Below are 14,592 nucleotides of genomic sequence, written 5' to 3'. Positions count from 1 at the left end.
TTCAGCTGACTTGTAAAAATACAGTCTGTCTTGGTCCTGGAAACACCTGCAGTCTGGTGATAGGAGCTTCCTGTGCTTTGGTTTCCCAATGACTCAGATAGGGAAATTCTGTTTGACCAGGATGTCTGTATGACTCTACTGGGAGTTTCCAACTGATGTTCTTTTTTCACAGCGCTAGGAACAACACAGTTTGAAAGAGACACTGGATTCACAGGATCCCTGTTTTGCATTCAGTGCAAAACATTGCAGTGTCAGGCTCTGATTTTACTATATATGGAATCTAAGCTAACTGAACATGCTAAAAAAAAACTTGAAGGAATCAAACTTCTTAGAACTCCTTTGTATCACGCTATTGCATGGCAGAATGACATTTTAAAATTACTGACATTTTTCACATGGGAATAGACAGAAGTGATAAATACATTCTGTGACCTAAAATAAAAACCATGCACTACTAATACAAAAATACTAGCTAAGATTATGAGTGGAAGAGTTGATAGTCCTCTGAAAATTTTGTTTATAGCAATGATTTCTATTTTCTCAATTTATTTTTCTGAGTCTATCTTTGTCTGATCAGGTAAGAGGGTGACACTAACAGTCATCTCACTAACTGAATTTTTCTTTGTGATCACCTGTTGCAAGAGATATTTCGAAGGATTATCCCTCAATCGTCAAGAACTATGGTGTTGCTCTGTTGGATGACAGTTGAACCATGTGTCTTTAAAAACCCTCAGCCTTAAAAAAAACTTCAAACAACTTTAAAAAAGGTAGAAAAGCCTAATACTCTCAACGAAGTAGTGCAAGGGAATAAACTTCTAGCGACCCAAAAGAAAGAAAATATTGGAGAACAATGATTCTTTCAAGAAATAGACAATTTCAGTAAATATATACCTCATTCATCAAATACTATCTACAACATTAATAAAATACAGGAAGCCTGGTAAAACTCACCCGCAGAATAAAAGCTTTTCAAAAGAGGACTGTCATTGTAATTCAAAGGGAGGGTATAACCCCAAGTGAGCAGTGGGGTGGGCTGTTGTGTGACTATGTTATATGCCATATGGGGGCTAATACTTAATGAAGGTAGAGGGAAAAAGAAAGGAAGGAAAGGAGAGGAAAAGGGTGAGAGTGGCATGGAAAGATGAAAGATCCGTGTCTTTGGGTAATGTGTATATGAGCATCACTCACCAAAGATGATCAGGCATGGAGGTATGGATACCCTTGATATTTTCATCCTGGTTTCATCAGGCTGTAATTACCTATGATAGTCAGAAAGCTGAAAGAAGGAAAGCAGGCTGGCAGCAGCGGAACTGCAAATCCCACTGCCTGTGGGATATAGAAACCTAGAGCACAGGAGGTGTTGTAAATGTGAGGATTATTTTATACACAAGAAGGAATCTTTGGTGTGGACATCTGATTACATAAATCCACAAAGGATGGGCCTGAGTAGGACAGGAATGATCATAAAGGCTATGTTCACATTGCAGTGCTACATGAATTCATTCATCAGGCAGGTTCCTGTTGAGCTCATTACTCTAAATCCAGTATGCTCTATGATATACTTATGACATCCTGTGCATATTACACATTTCCACAGGATTGCTGTGACATATATGCACTTTATGACTTCTGGAACTAAAGATCAGAATGGTCCATTGCACATAGATGACTATTATCAATTCAGTAGTTCTGTTTTTGGAAACACAGACAAATATTTTCCCAAAGTAGAACACTAGCAATTTTTGTCTGGAAATTCATCTTGGTAATGATATGGACAAAAAAAAAAGTGATTGGGAGCTGCGTGTCACTGTTTTGCACAGACTCAATGTCATGGAACGAGTGGTGGCGGGGGTGAGTGACAATGCACTTCACTCGTATGAAAGAAATAATAACAGGATTTATTAATATGGACAATGATTTCATGAGATTCTATGGCAAGGTCACTTATTATTCACTACATGGAGGCTCAAGATAATACATGATTATCTTGGGATATCCTCCCGTTGGGTCACGAGGTTCAGATTGGACCCGCTTGCTTTCCAGGCTCCTTCTGAGAAGAGTCTGGGTGCAGCTGGATCCAATCCTAGTCCGAGACCTGGTCAATGGTTTATGACTAAGGGTTCTTGTGCACAGTTACAAAGTAAAGTTAAAGAAAGAGAGCGAGCTATGTTCACTTACCACAAATCTGTTGTGGAAAGGCATCTCAACATCGAGTAGCAACCTTGAGAGGCGTCCCTGCTCAAGGGGAGATCCTGCTGTGCAGGCCGCAGCCGTGTCAGGAGAGCTCAAGGGGCTCTCGGGCTCTCCGCATATTTCTAGGATAAGATGATTGACTTCTAGTCATTCTTCCATTTCAGAGGGCCATTGGCTAGTGTGTTAGCCTTACCTCCCTGTTGGGATGCAGCCTTCAGGAATGTTATGTTGAGTCTGAGTGGGAGAAAAAATCAGGATGGTGGTGCCTACCAGGATTAGATAAATCGCTGGTGGTGAGCAACTGAACAGGGATGCATGTAAGGTACAGGCCAGGTTGAGCTGGGAAAGGAGCATATCCGTCACACTCAAGATGCCATGGGTCATTTATCAACCAGAATCTTCTATCCGTAGAGTTTTACAGAAGCCACAGGCAACAAACCTACAGGAGTAGTTACTGACAACCAAGGATCTGCAGTAGCTAGTGCTGTTTCTGGTCAATGTCTCCTGTCTCCTCTTCTCTGCTGTCCCTGCAGGAACTTAGGCAGCATCACAATATCAAATCCCATCTACGGTTAAAGTAGGATAACATTCACTTAAAAAGTAGGCAGCAGAGCCTTAGAGAAACAGCCTGTGCCAAAAATGTTATCATAGTGCTGGTTTGAAAGTGTGTGTGTGTGTGCTTTGGGAGGAGGATGTGTATGCTACAATATTGTGATTTTTAAAATAAAAACAGGTCATCCTGTATTCATGATCTTCTTATTCTGCAACAAATACAGCAATCACTCAGTCCCTTCCTTTTGTAGCTTCTATGGCTGTCATTTACAAGGAGAAAAAGAATTGCAAAGCATCTTGTGTGTATCATCTACAATATATGATGTCGTAATGTTACTTTTTTTCTTTTCTGTTATGGGTACAGGTCTGCATTTTGGATCCATACCCGCCTCCTTTCAACCACACTTCACGAAGTTGCCCTCTAAAAAGACATCAGGAGATTCCCCTCAATAGTCAGTAGCTCTACGTTCCCCAAGCTGTTCCTCCATATCTTGAGAATGTGATGTAGTCAGCCTGGCCTACCTTGCACAAGATCTGTGCAATACTCTTCTTGTCCAATACTTTGACCAATACTCATCTAGTTACTGCAACTTACTTAGAAGCCCAGAGCAAGAGCAGCACAGAAGGTGTTGCTCTTCTAGGGTATCAGCACCAGCAGCTCAGCAGAGCTGAGAATCTGGGTTTTTCAGAAGGCATTTAATTTTCAAGTTAATAACTTAAACCCTTTCTCTCCTTTTCTCCAATTTTAATAATAGAAAAAAAGTTTGAAAGAAATTTCAGAGTGAGGGACTGGTTGTTCGCTTAGGACACTGGATTAGACAAAGTTCTTCTGCCATGTACTTTCTCAGACAAACTCCAAATACAGGATTTAAATTTGCTTTTATTTGACAAGGCACAGAAGTATCTGTATACCACAACACTGAATTCTTTTCTAGTATATTGATACTACCACCGTTTTATTGGGTTTTTTTTAAATCAAATTAGCAAGCCTTCAAGATTTCTCTCTTCTGTATTTAGATTTAACCTCCGATCAAGGTGTTGCTTAGAGAAAAAATAATGATTTCATTTCCATCAACTGAATTCCAAGCTATTATTTAGAACAAACAATTTTGTTCTTATCGTTTCAAATGCATGGCACTGGTCAGGGAAGAACATACATGGGTCATATTCTGATACTATGTCTCATTTCCCTTTACACTTACCAGACGGGCTTGCTTTTCAATGAAGACTGCTGAAAGCTTTTAATTTTTTTTTTAATAGACAAAGGGCAATTTTCTTTGCCCATGGCCTCTGTAAGAATTTAAGATATTAGGGGTATAACTTTGTGAAAAGTGTCTTTCTTGCTACAGCATTTTATTCTTCACTAATCAGCATTTGCCTGTCAAATACAGCATTGTAAGTGCGGTCAGCTGGCATTCAAAGTAGTGCTGAGTGAAGTATCTGGCAAAGTCACAGCGGTACAAAAGAGAGAGCCAGCACCCAGACAGAGATTCAGTCTTTCTATGCTGAGAGAGTGGAAGTGACAGAGGCCAAGAAGAGAGAACTGCAGAGAGACAAGAGAGGAGCATGCTTGACCTTTCGTTCCATTCCTCATATAGAAAATACATTTAAAAGACTGTTTCCTTTCCCTTTTCCTATGTTATTACTCTTCTGAAAGCTGGTAAAGCTGTTAATGTCCTTGCAAATCCAGGGCTGAGCATTTATGCCTCCCAAAACTCTCAGGTCTTTAACATACTCATGCTAGACTGATGCCTGTAAGGGAAATACCATATAGTGTGCAACATATGTACTTGTCTCTAGTGCCTCACAGCAGTGCCTAACAGCTGTATCAGTACATGCAGTACATACAGCTAGGCACGTTGAAGGAGAACAAGGGCATAGGGCTTGCTTCTGATATGTTTATCAGAGATATTTGTGTAAGAAACCTCAATGAAGATGCAGTGCTAATAAGAAACTTAATACAGCTTAATTTTGCATAGGGTGGTTGAACTTCAAAACTGTGCAAACGGCCAGCAAATCACTTAAATCTATGTAAGTTTTTATGGTGTATGTTTCTTGAAGCCTTATTTGAAGCCTTATATAAGTAGTACATGAACCCAATATTGGCATAAAAGCCACTTCACATCTGGAGAGAACAAAATCCTTTGATTCAAACTGTTCACAGCTACAATAGATACAGTATATATGAAAGCTGCCTTTGAAGGCTGCAAAGCTGCTAAGAGCAAACTGTTTTCAGCATCAGTGATACATATCTTTATTTCTGTACTGATATCCTTCCTGAGAGACAGCTCTGTTGGGTATCTTGAGTACCATTTGGCTTCAAGAATGTACTCTATTGGCACCAGCTATTAAAAAGGGATTGTATGTTTAGCATTGCCAATGTAATCCCACACCAATCCCACTCTCAGGACTTTGCACCAGGAAACTAGCAAATCCGTAAAATTGCTACCAGTGTAGGGCGAAAGGGAAAATCTGTTCAATGTATCTTCCAGGACAACCAAATAAAGCCACTAAAATCCAGGATAAGCTGAAGAAGGTAACTTTTCATACAACAGGTAGATGAGCTTTCAGCATACCCCGTCAGAGGATGCTGCAATGTTGGCACACAGGTTGTATGTTGTTATACAGTTGTAGGGGAACATGGAAGTCTTAGCGGAAGAGAAATCCTCCGAGGCTAATGAAATTCACAGAAACTAAATCCCACCTAGGAAATCTCCAAACCAAAATTTTTTGGAGGCCAAGGGAGTATATGGGGAAGCATCATATATGCTAGCCCTATTATATTGTTTCCTAAGCATCTGCTTTTGGCCACTCATGATGAGAAGAAGACTGAAGAAGATGGATCTTTTCTCCAAACAAGTGTGACCTTTCTTACCTTCTGCTAATTCTCTTCACCCCAAGATTTTTGCATAACTTTAAAACAAGTAATCTTTCTTTTTCTGTAATGAAAAAAAAGTTTGTGAGTTAAAATGTAACAGCTATCCAAGAGTCACTTCAAAAGGTAAGGACTTTGAAACAAAACTATAATGCAAAAGCTGTGCATTGGTTTTTTTTTTTTCATTTTCTTTAATTGCTTTTGTTATCAGGGATATCAAGTTTTTTCATTTATAAATAAAGAAAGCTGACTGATTGCTTCTCAGTTGCTATGCTTTAACAAAACACACTATCAATTGCTCAAACTGAATAAATGGAAAAATAGAGAACAACTGTTTTGCAGCTCTTCCCTGTTATAAATAGACAGTTGTAATTGGCAGATTAAAAATTTTCAAATGGACTTGTGATTTTCAAGCTGTCTTCTTTGATTCCCATCCCTAAAGAGCGGCTAAAGTGAGCAAAATTTAGAAGCGATGAAAAATTCAAGATTTAGAATGAACATCCCTTAAACATTCCTAATAAATCTTGACTTAAATAGGTACCCTGTCTGCGCCACATCACAGATGTGTTATTTCCTTTAGTCTTCCTCTGTGGAGGAACTCAGTAAGCATTAAATGATGAAATGGCAGGAAGCAATCCTTACTGCAGTGTTTTCTCTGTTTGTCTCTTCTTTACATGCTGAGATTTTTGCATGCTGCAGAGAGATTAGAATGCCAAGATACTTGTGGTTCATCAAAACAGCAGCAGTGATTAGACACTTTGCTATATAGATGTGTCTGTGGGCCAGACTTACTTAGCAATCTCACAGCTGTACTGCAGTAATTATTTGTTTTCTTGGTATGTTTCTGGACAGTCAGAAAATACAGGATGTCTTTAAATATATTTGTACAATCAAGCTGCGCTTCTTCAACAGACTTTATATTTTATATTAAATATCTAAAGGTAATAGTTTTGCTAGTACTCCTGGTACTCCAGATGATGATCTGAAGTATATTTTAACCCAAAGTCTTGATCGAAATTTTAGTGGACAAGGGTGATATTTTCATCTAAATATAGGTCAGAAGTTTGCAGATTGTCACCTGTTTCTGTGAAGAGCCAAATCACCACATTCAAAAGGCATCAATCTTTGCATAAAATTTTGAATTCAAAGTTTGGGTTTGTCTCAGCCAGTGACTATAGGTCTACCATTCCTTGTCTGCTCTGCTTATGCATGTGTGCTTGTGTGGCTTAAATTATTTTTATACCACTATAAAGAACACTTAAAAGAAATAATACTAAATAGCACTATAAAGAAATCACAGTATCACAGCATGGCTGAGGTTGGAAGGGACCTCTAAAGACCAGCTAGTCCAACCCTCTGCTCCAGCAGGGACACCCAGAGCACCGGGCACAGGGCGGCATCCAGGCAGGTTGGGAAGATCTCCAGAGGAGGAGACTCCACAGGCTCCCTGGGCAGCCTGTGCCAGGGCTCTGTCACCCTCACAGTGAAGAAGTTCCTCCTCACATGGAGATGGAACTGCCTGTGTTTCAACTTGTACCCACTACCCATTGTTCTATCACTGGCTGCCACTGAGAAGAGTTTGGCCCCTTCCTCGTCTATTCTCAGATATTTGTACCTTCTTATCAAGAATAGCGTATCTGTAACATAAATTAATCTTTTCATGCTGATTAGCTGCACTTTATAGCACTGATTCAAAGGAGAATTGCTAAATATTCCTTCAGTAATATATTTGGTACTCTTTCATCATTAAGCATTTAAAGGAAGAAGAAAAAATTCTGGTACTAGCTAGCAATGTCTACTCCATCAAAATGTATCCTTTAGAAGGAAAAATAGATTATGAAATAATTATTTGTGTTAAAAACTGCATTCCAGAAACCATATGTTATATGCTTTCCTTCCAGAAGGATTTGTAAATGAATACATTACATGCTATATCAGTGTAGGTTATACTCCTTGTCAAAAGAAAAACTCTGAAGGGAAAAAAAAAAACTAAAACTGTAACTACCAGTTTTCCGAATGTGGTATTAATATGAAATGTTTAAACATTCAAGTCAAATAACATCATAATGGAAAGGTTATTTGGCCTGGACAACGAGTGTTGCTTAATTGTGGTGCTCATGTGCAGACTTGTACTGCTGCATCAAGATTACTGTTTCCTAAGGGTTTATACCAAGATCCTTGCACAGCTCTACATTTTGCTATGGTAACCTTACCTTAGATTTCTGGTTTGGTATTGAACATTACCTTTCCATGGAGCATTCCAAAGTTTGATCTTGGAATTTCTGTCAACAGGACTCCTTTATTATTCACAACAGTTTGGATTAATAGAATCTGATTTTTTATACCTACATTAATCTCTCCAATCTGTTCAGATCTCAGTGGCTTTAGGAAATGCCTATTTTTCTCCATGATAAAGTTTAATGCAAAAACACTCCCACTATGGGCTCTTCTAGATACTCAGAGTTAGACAGGAAAAAATCAGCTCAAACCCTACTTTTTCTATGTAGGACATCATTTCTTTTCGCTGCAAAATACATTGAAATAAAATCCCATATGCAGACAGTCAGGGTTAACAGGAGTGAACATCTATAGCACCTTGTGGGTAAGCACAGAGAGGTGACCAGAAACACCCCAGCAAAATGGCATTCTTCTACAGAGGGACATGCTTTCTTGGATGGACAAGGCAACTGTGACTTCCCTTTCTCTATTATCACTGCCATTGTTAATCATTACCATTACTGATGGAAACAAAGTTAAAGAAATCCTTTTTTTTTTTTTTTTTGCCTGTGCTACCGTACTTTTTTTGGCAGAAACATTTCACTTACCTTTCACTTGTTTTCACAGACATTAATTTCCCAGTAGAGCAACTAATACAGTGAAGGGCAAGAAAAGCTACCTAAGGAGGATATATCCTCTCTTTCCTCAGGGTGTGAGGCATGTGTGTTCCTGCAGCAGGTATATGCTAGATACAGCAGCATCAAGCATAGGCAAGTATGGTCCCTGCCCTGAGGGACTTGCAAGGGTATGGCCATGGTGCTGTAAAGTCTCTTTGCAAAAGTCTGCTTATGTCTGTGAAGAAATGACTGAAATCTTATTATGCAATAGTCCCATTTTGGTCCATTCTGCCAGTATTCTTCATTGGTTTCCATGGTAGCAATATGGAAAAATCTGGATTTATAACCTAAAATCAAGGAAAGAGGACATTTTCACTGCCAGAAACCAACTTGCATCACAGTGTAATATATTTGTGATAAACCCATTTCATGAAGAATGGATACATTTGGTGTGAATGATAGAATCAGGAATTTTATTTTGTATGTTTTTGTAATAGGTGAGTTGAACTGTCCCCTTGTGACTTATTCTGATTTTTTCATTTATTATCATATTTATTTTAGCATGGAGCTTTCTTGCTATTTTTTAGACTGATAGAGACCAACATATGACCAAACTAAGATGGAAATTTTATAGCAAGTAAATAATTAAGACTGTTCTGCTTCTCTAAATTAGACTGCAATTTAGCTTTGAAGGTTGTATAACATTAGAGCATTGCTGGCACCGCCCGAAGTGCTTTGCAATACACGTTCAAATGGAGCCCTCTTGTGTACACTAGATTACATTACGTCTCTAATTAAATCAATAAGCTGTTTTATGGATCCCACATTCATAAGATTTAACTCCAGAGGGACAGTCAAACCCCACTTTTTTGACCTTTATATAATATGAGCTGTTGAATTCTACTTCATGAATACCATATCAAGCTCAATGTAAAAGAGCTTTTTACATTACTCAATGTAAAAGAGACTGGGTTTTGATCTGAAGTTGACAGTGAGAAGGAATTCACCACTAGCTTTTTTTTTTTACTGCTATCAGTAATCACAGATTAAGATATACATGATTCATGATTCATCCCTGCATGCTTGCTGCTTATATCGAGACATTCAAAAATCAACAGCTTTCCTCTAAGCAGAGCTTGGAAGAAAAAGGAAATTTGGAGAAAGCAGCAACCATGTGAAAGAGCAAAAACAAAACCAGAAACAAAATGAACAAAGGGGCAAAAAAGCAGAAAGGAGCCATGTAAAAAAGGTAGGAGGTGGAAAGAAAGGCACAAAAGTGGTAGGTAGTACAGTGCAAAACTTTCAGAACTAAAGGTACCTGTTAGGCATATCCCTCATAGGGAGGATCTAGCACACAGAACTGCAGGGAAACATCATCCTGAGTTACCTTTTCTCCTCTGAAAATGCATCTGTAATCCTTATTAATAATGCATGCAGGGGTTAAGCAGATCTGTAACTGCAGTGATTGTTTTTTGTCGAGCAGACACAGAGGCAAGAAAATACTGCAGCTTAAAAGAAAGAATTGGTAGCTGACTCATTTCTACAATTCCTAAGAAAACATTGAGAGCTATCCCCATCTCCTTCCTAAATTCCTTTTTAACATCACCTGTACATGTCAAGAATATAACTTTAACGAGATAGCTTTAATTCTACTAACTAAAGATTTTTCCATTAGTGCTTTCAGAGAAGATGACATTAAAGGGATGACAAGTCATTCCTATGCTCACTCTAACAGTTATTCACATATGAGGAAAAGCTTTATTATCTATCTGTGGATGGCCCAAAGATTGGCTAACCTGGTCATAAAAAGTTCACAACTGAGGCTGTTACAGACATAGACTGAAGCAGTGTAATAACTGTATGTAAGTAACCCAGAATGGCAGAACTGGCTATTTTACAGAGCAAACAGCCTCTGATGTAATTACATAATGAATGGAATCATGATGTAGAAGGGTCAGATAAAAGATCAAAGTGATTTAGTTAAGGAACTAAAAATCACTCTCTTATCTCTATTTCTTCTTCTTTCTTTTTTCTTTTTTTTAAAGCAACTATGCATACTGTGAAAATGGCCTTAACTGAAGTTTTATTAATAGTGTCTCTGTCAGCATCAAAACACTGACAGGTTTCATTCTTAGCTCAAAACAGGAAAAAGTTGTACAGCAGCTGCTGTCCAGGTAAAGCTCCACATAAGGAATGTGCTGTCACTCCTTTACAAATCTGGCTTCAGGAGCGCAGAACCATGCAGCCAATAGATCTAATCAGATGCTTAGACAGACTTGCTGATTTCATTGGACTTCAGTGATCGGACTGGAGAGGAAACCTCTGATTTCTGTTTCCTCAGTTCCCTATTCATGGTTGCAGAGTCCATGAAATCTGGCATCTGGAAGAATCATTCACTGAGTAGTTTGGGAATGCTGCAGAAAAGTGGAAACAGCTAATCAAGCTTTCAAAACTTTGTGAAAACTGTTGCATTTTCCTGCCTGTGTTCTGTGATCTGTGTGAGATCTATTTCAAAAGCTGTTGTTGGTGACAGATTGAAGGATACATACTTTTGTCATGTTATGAATGCCATTTGACTGGGGAACAATACCACGATTCAAACTTCATTTTCCATTTTATTTTAATGAGGCCCTAAACAGGGACTCTGCATATAGTGGAGAAACTGCTTGCAAAGCAGGGAAAGAGCCATAAAGACCTCATTACAATAGGCTGGGTACAATGAGAGGAATAGCCAGCTTTCTACTGGGAGAGTCTGGTGTAAGAGCCTTCGGTGCAGAATGCTTCAGAGTGAAGGAAGACAGGGAAGAGCTTCCCAGAGACTGTGGAGATGGAAAGCAGGAGCACAAAAGGTGTCAATTCTTCTTTAAACGATGAACGTGCAATGGCTCAAAGAAGCACCTTCATCACCAGTAAAGAAAGTAGTAAAGCAGTAAAGCTGTAATTACACATTTAGCCTGTGGTACTTCAGTGCCTTCACCAGTTCCTGCCTCTGAGCACATATTCCTGGTCTCCTCTTTACATAAGTGTGACTACTTAGCAAACTGCATGAGGGAAAAGAGCCAGTTAAGAACCTCTCTCTCTTTCTCCACGAAAGAAAAAAGAATATGTTCACTGCAGAAGCACATAAATATTTGTGCTGAAAGAGGCAAGGTAGCAGACATGGGAGTGAAGACTCTGGAATAATGAGAACTAGGAGATAATGAAGCTGGCACCAACTTTAAAAGAGATACACACCACGCTGTATCACCAAGGAAGGTAAGAAAAGGGACTCTGCATCCCTTAAGGATGTTGACCAGACTGAGGAAGCCAGAGATGCTAAGGAGGCTGAGGCTTTGTGAGACAAGGTCTTCCCTAGAAATATATTGTTTTGCAGCAGGTTTCTTTATCCTGTCTTGTTTGTTTGGTTTTGCTTTGTTTGAAGGACAGATCAGTTCTCCAATTCACAACATAATATGGCTATATCAGTAAACATCAGCACATGAGGAAAGACAGTAGGAAATAAAAATGAAAGTGTATCACTAATGATTTAATCCTGGGAATCATGGGCTGGGAAGAACACAGGAGATAAAGCGAATAACATGCTTTCCATAAATATTTGCACTCATGTATATGGGAAGCAAAAACCTTGCTTCCTAAGGAAACAAATGAATACAATCATATTCTGTGTGCCAGCTGATATCCTCCTTTAACATTTGAAGCCATTAGTGAAATGCAACCGAATTTGACAGTGTTAGAAATGAAAGTGGCTCGAAAATAAAATTTATTTATAGAGTTCCTGGAACATAAAGATGCATGCAGGAGGAAATAACTTGGTTACATTCCCATTGAGATAAAAGCCTGTAATATTTACCCGTGTTAGGTAGGGAGAAATGATTATGAAAGTCCCCACATTGGAAAAAACTTACACTGTAGCTCACACCTTACTAGATACTAAAGCATCCTCCTCTTCTCTAGTGACTAAATTAGGAATGCCGATTAGACATTCCCTCTTTCCCTGAGCTATCTGCAACGTCTCTCTCCTTCGTTAGCTCTCTGACATCTAATAAAAAATAAACTCACAATGTAGTCTTATGTTATTTAATTAGACAGCAGGAAGACACAAATCTATAGAAAAATGCTCTTTGTTAATTTTGCTGCCCACAGAGTTATTTGTTTGCTTTCTGCCATGTTATCCATAAAGATATGTTTCACAGCCAGGCAAATTCTATGGAAGTAACACTAAGGGAAGGGACAGAAAAGAACCACACCATTGAGGTGCTTACACTGGGATTCACCTGGAATGACCGCAGAATAATTTTTGCATATATAACAAACCCCAAAGTTTCTGAGACCATTGCTCATTGGTATTAGTAGCAGACTGATTAGGAGGAGGAATAAGCAGGTCCCTCTCCTCACAAGCACTTTGCTCATCATGGTAGCTTGCATCAAATTATGGTATAAGAACTTTCCATACACTGTTGTGGAAAGAGGGTATAAGTCAGTGCTAGAAAATCCAGAGAAAGGAAAATGAAATTCACCTTCCAGATCCAGTGGAGTACAAAATAAAAAGCAGCAGCTGAATTCAAATGCATGCCCCTGGGATCAGTCCAGACCTCTTGAACAAATATGATCTAATCCTAAACCTAAAATCCTAATCCTAAACTTAAACCTAGCCCTAACCTTCAAAGTAATAATAACCCTGAACCTTAACCCTTACACTAACACTAAAACCCTAACCCAAACCCTAAGAATAGCCATAACCCTGAAACTAATTATAATTCTAAATCTAACCCTAATGCTAACCCTACACCTTGGCCAATCCTAACACTAAATTCTAAATCCTAACATTAAGCCTAACCATAAAATCCTAAACCTAAGCCTAACCCTAAATAGCAATTCTCATTTATATCAATATCTATTGATAGGTATGGAAACGGATAGGAATCCATGTTTCTTGAGACTGAGAGGTATCAACGCCTGTCGATAAGGACTCATATCTACAGATGTTGTGCCCTAGCAATATATCTGAGAATCAATACTCATTGAGTCTTTTTGGTATGGACAGCAGTCAATGTTGATATTTGTCAGTGCCTCTGGATAGCAAAACTGGTCTGAGAAGAAAAGCCTGTGGATACTGAGAGGCCTTGACATGCATTTAAGTCAATCTCTTACAGCTAACAGGATTGTGGGAGAAGTCCAGGCTGACTGGATGGACCCAGCCATAATACTGGAAGATGTCCACGAGCTGCTGGCCTCCAGCCTCTTGATAGAGAATGAGCCCTATGAAATGTCACATCGGTGACTTTAACTCATTTCAGACAAAATGAGCTGTTAAGCTTACATCTTTCATTTTTGTTAGCCTAGTGCCTACCGCCTAGTTAAAACGGCTCCTATCAGGAATCTCTTATCTTAGATTGGACACAGAAACTCCGCAGGGACTAGTGATGACCACCTGAAGACCGGCTAAAGGGGAGTGACCTCTTGGAGAGTTGTTACCTACCTAGTAAACAAATGTTAAAGGCATACTGAAAGGTTGTTGTTTTCAATGCTACCCCTTTTTTTTTCACATTGTACCCAGACATTTTTTAAACAACCAAATTATAATTCACAGCTCAGCACCAGATGTTGTGATATGATCCTTCCCAGATGTTAATCTCCAGAGTTTTCATGCCTACAAAAGAAAAGCTACCCAGGAATATCCTATTTCATTAAAAAGTAGTCTTGGGATCTTTCATCTGGTTATTCCAGTATAAAGTGCAACCAGACACTGCACATGTGTAGTTTCACCAGAAACTGAACAGCTATTTATAACCTAGAGCACACAGCAGTCAAAGAACACTAACACAAACAAATCATTAACCGGGTCCCTCCAAAGTACTCTCTCATATTATTCTCTCCCTTTAATGCAACAGTTATATGATTTCATTTTGGCAATTAACACAAGTTTTTTGCAAGGTCACAGTTACATGGCCATCTCCATCCTGTCTATCCTGGCAGCCACAGCAAGGGAAAAGACAGGTATAGTCACAAAGCAATCTCACCAGTCATAGCTACCTATAATTTTTAGCTGCTACCAGTGAGCATTTGCAAGGAGCTTTCCTGAATATGTATTTTGCAAGACGTCTTGTTAGCTGACTGGTCCCTTGATCACTCTGCTAT

This window comes from Nothoprocta perdicaria, unplaced genomic scaffold, assembly GCF_003342845.1.
Source record: "Nothoprocta perdicaria isolate Ctin4 unplaced genomic scaffold, notPer1 scaffold_134, whole genome shotgun sequence".
In the NCBI taxonomy this organism is placed as follows: domain Eukaryota; kingdom Metazoa; phylum Chordata; class Aves; order Tinamiformes; family Tinamidae; genus Nothoprocta; species Nothoprocta perdicaria.
This window is presented reverse-complemented; position numbering follows the sequence as displayed.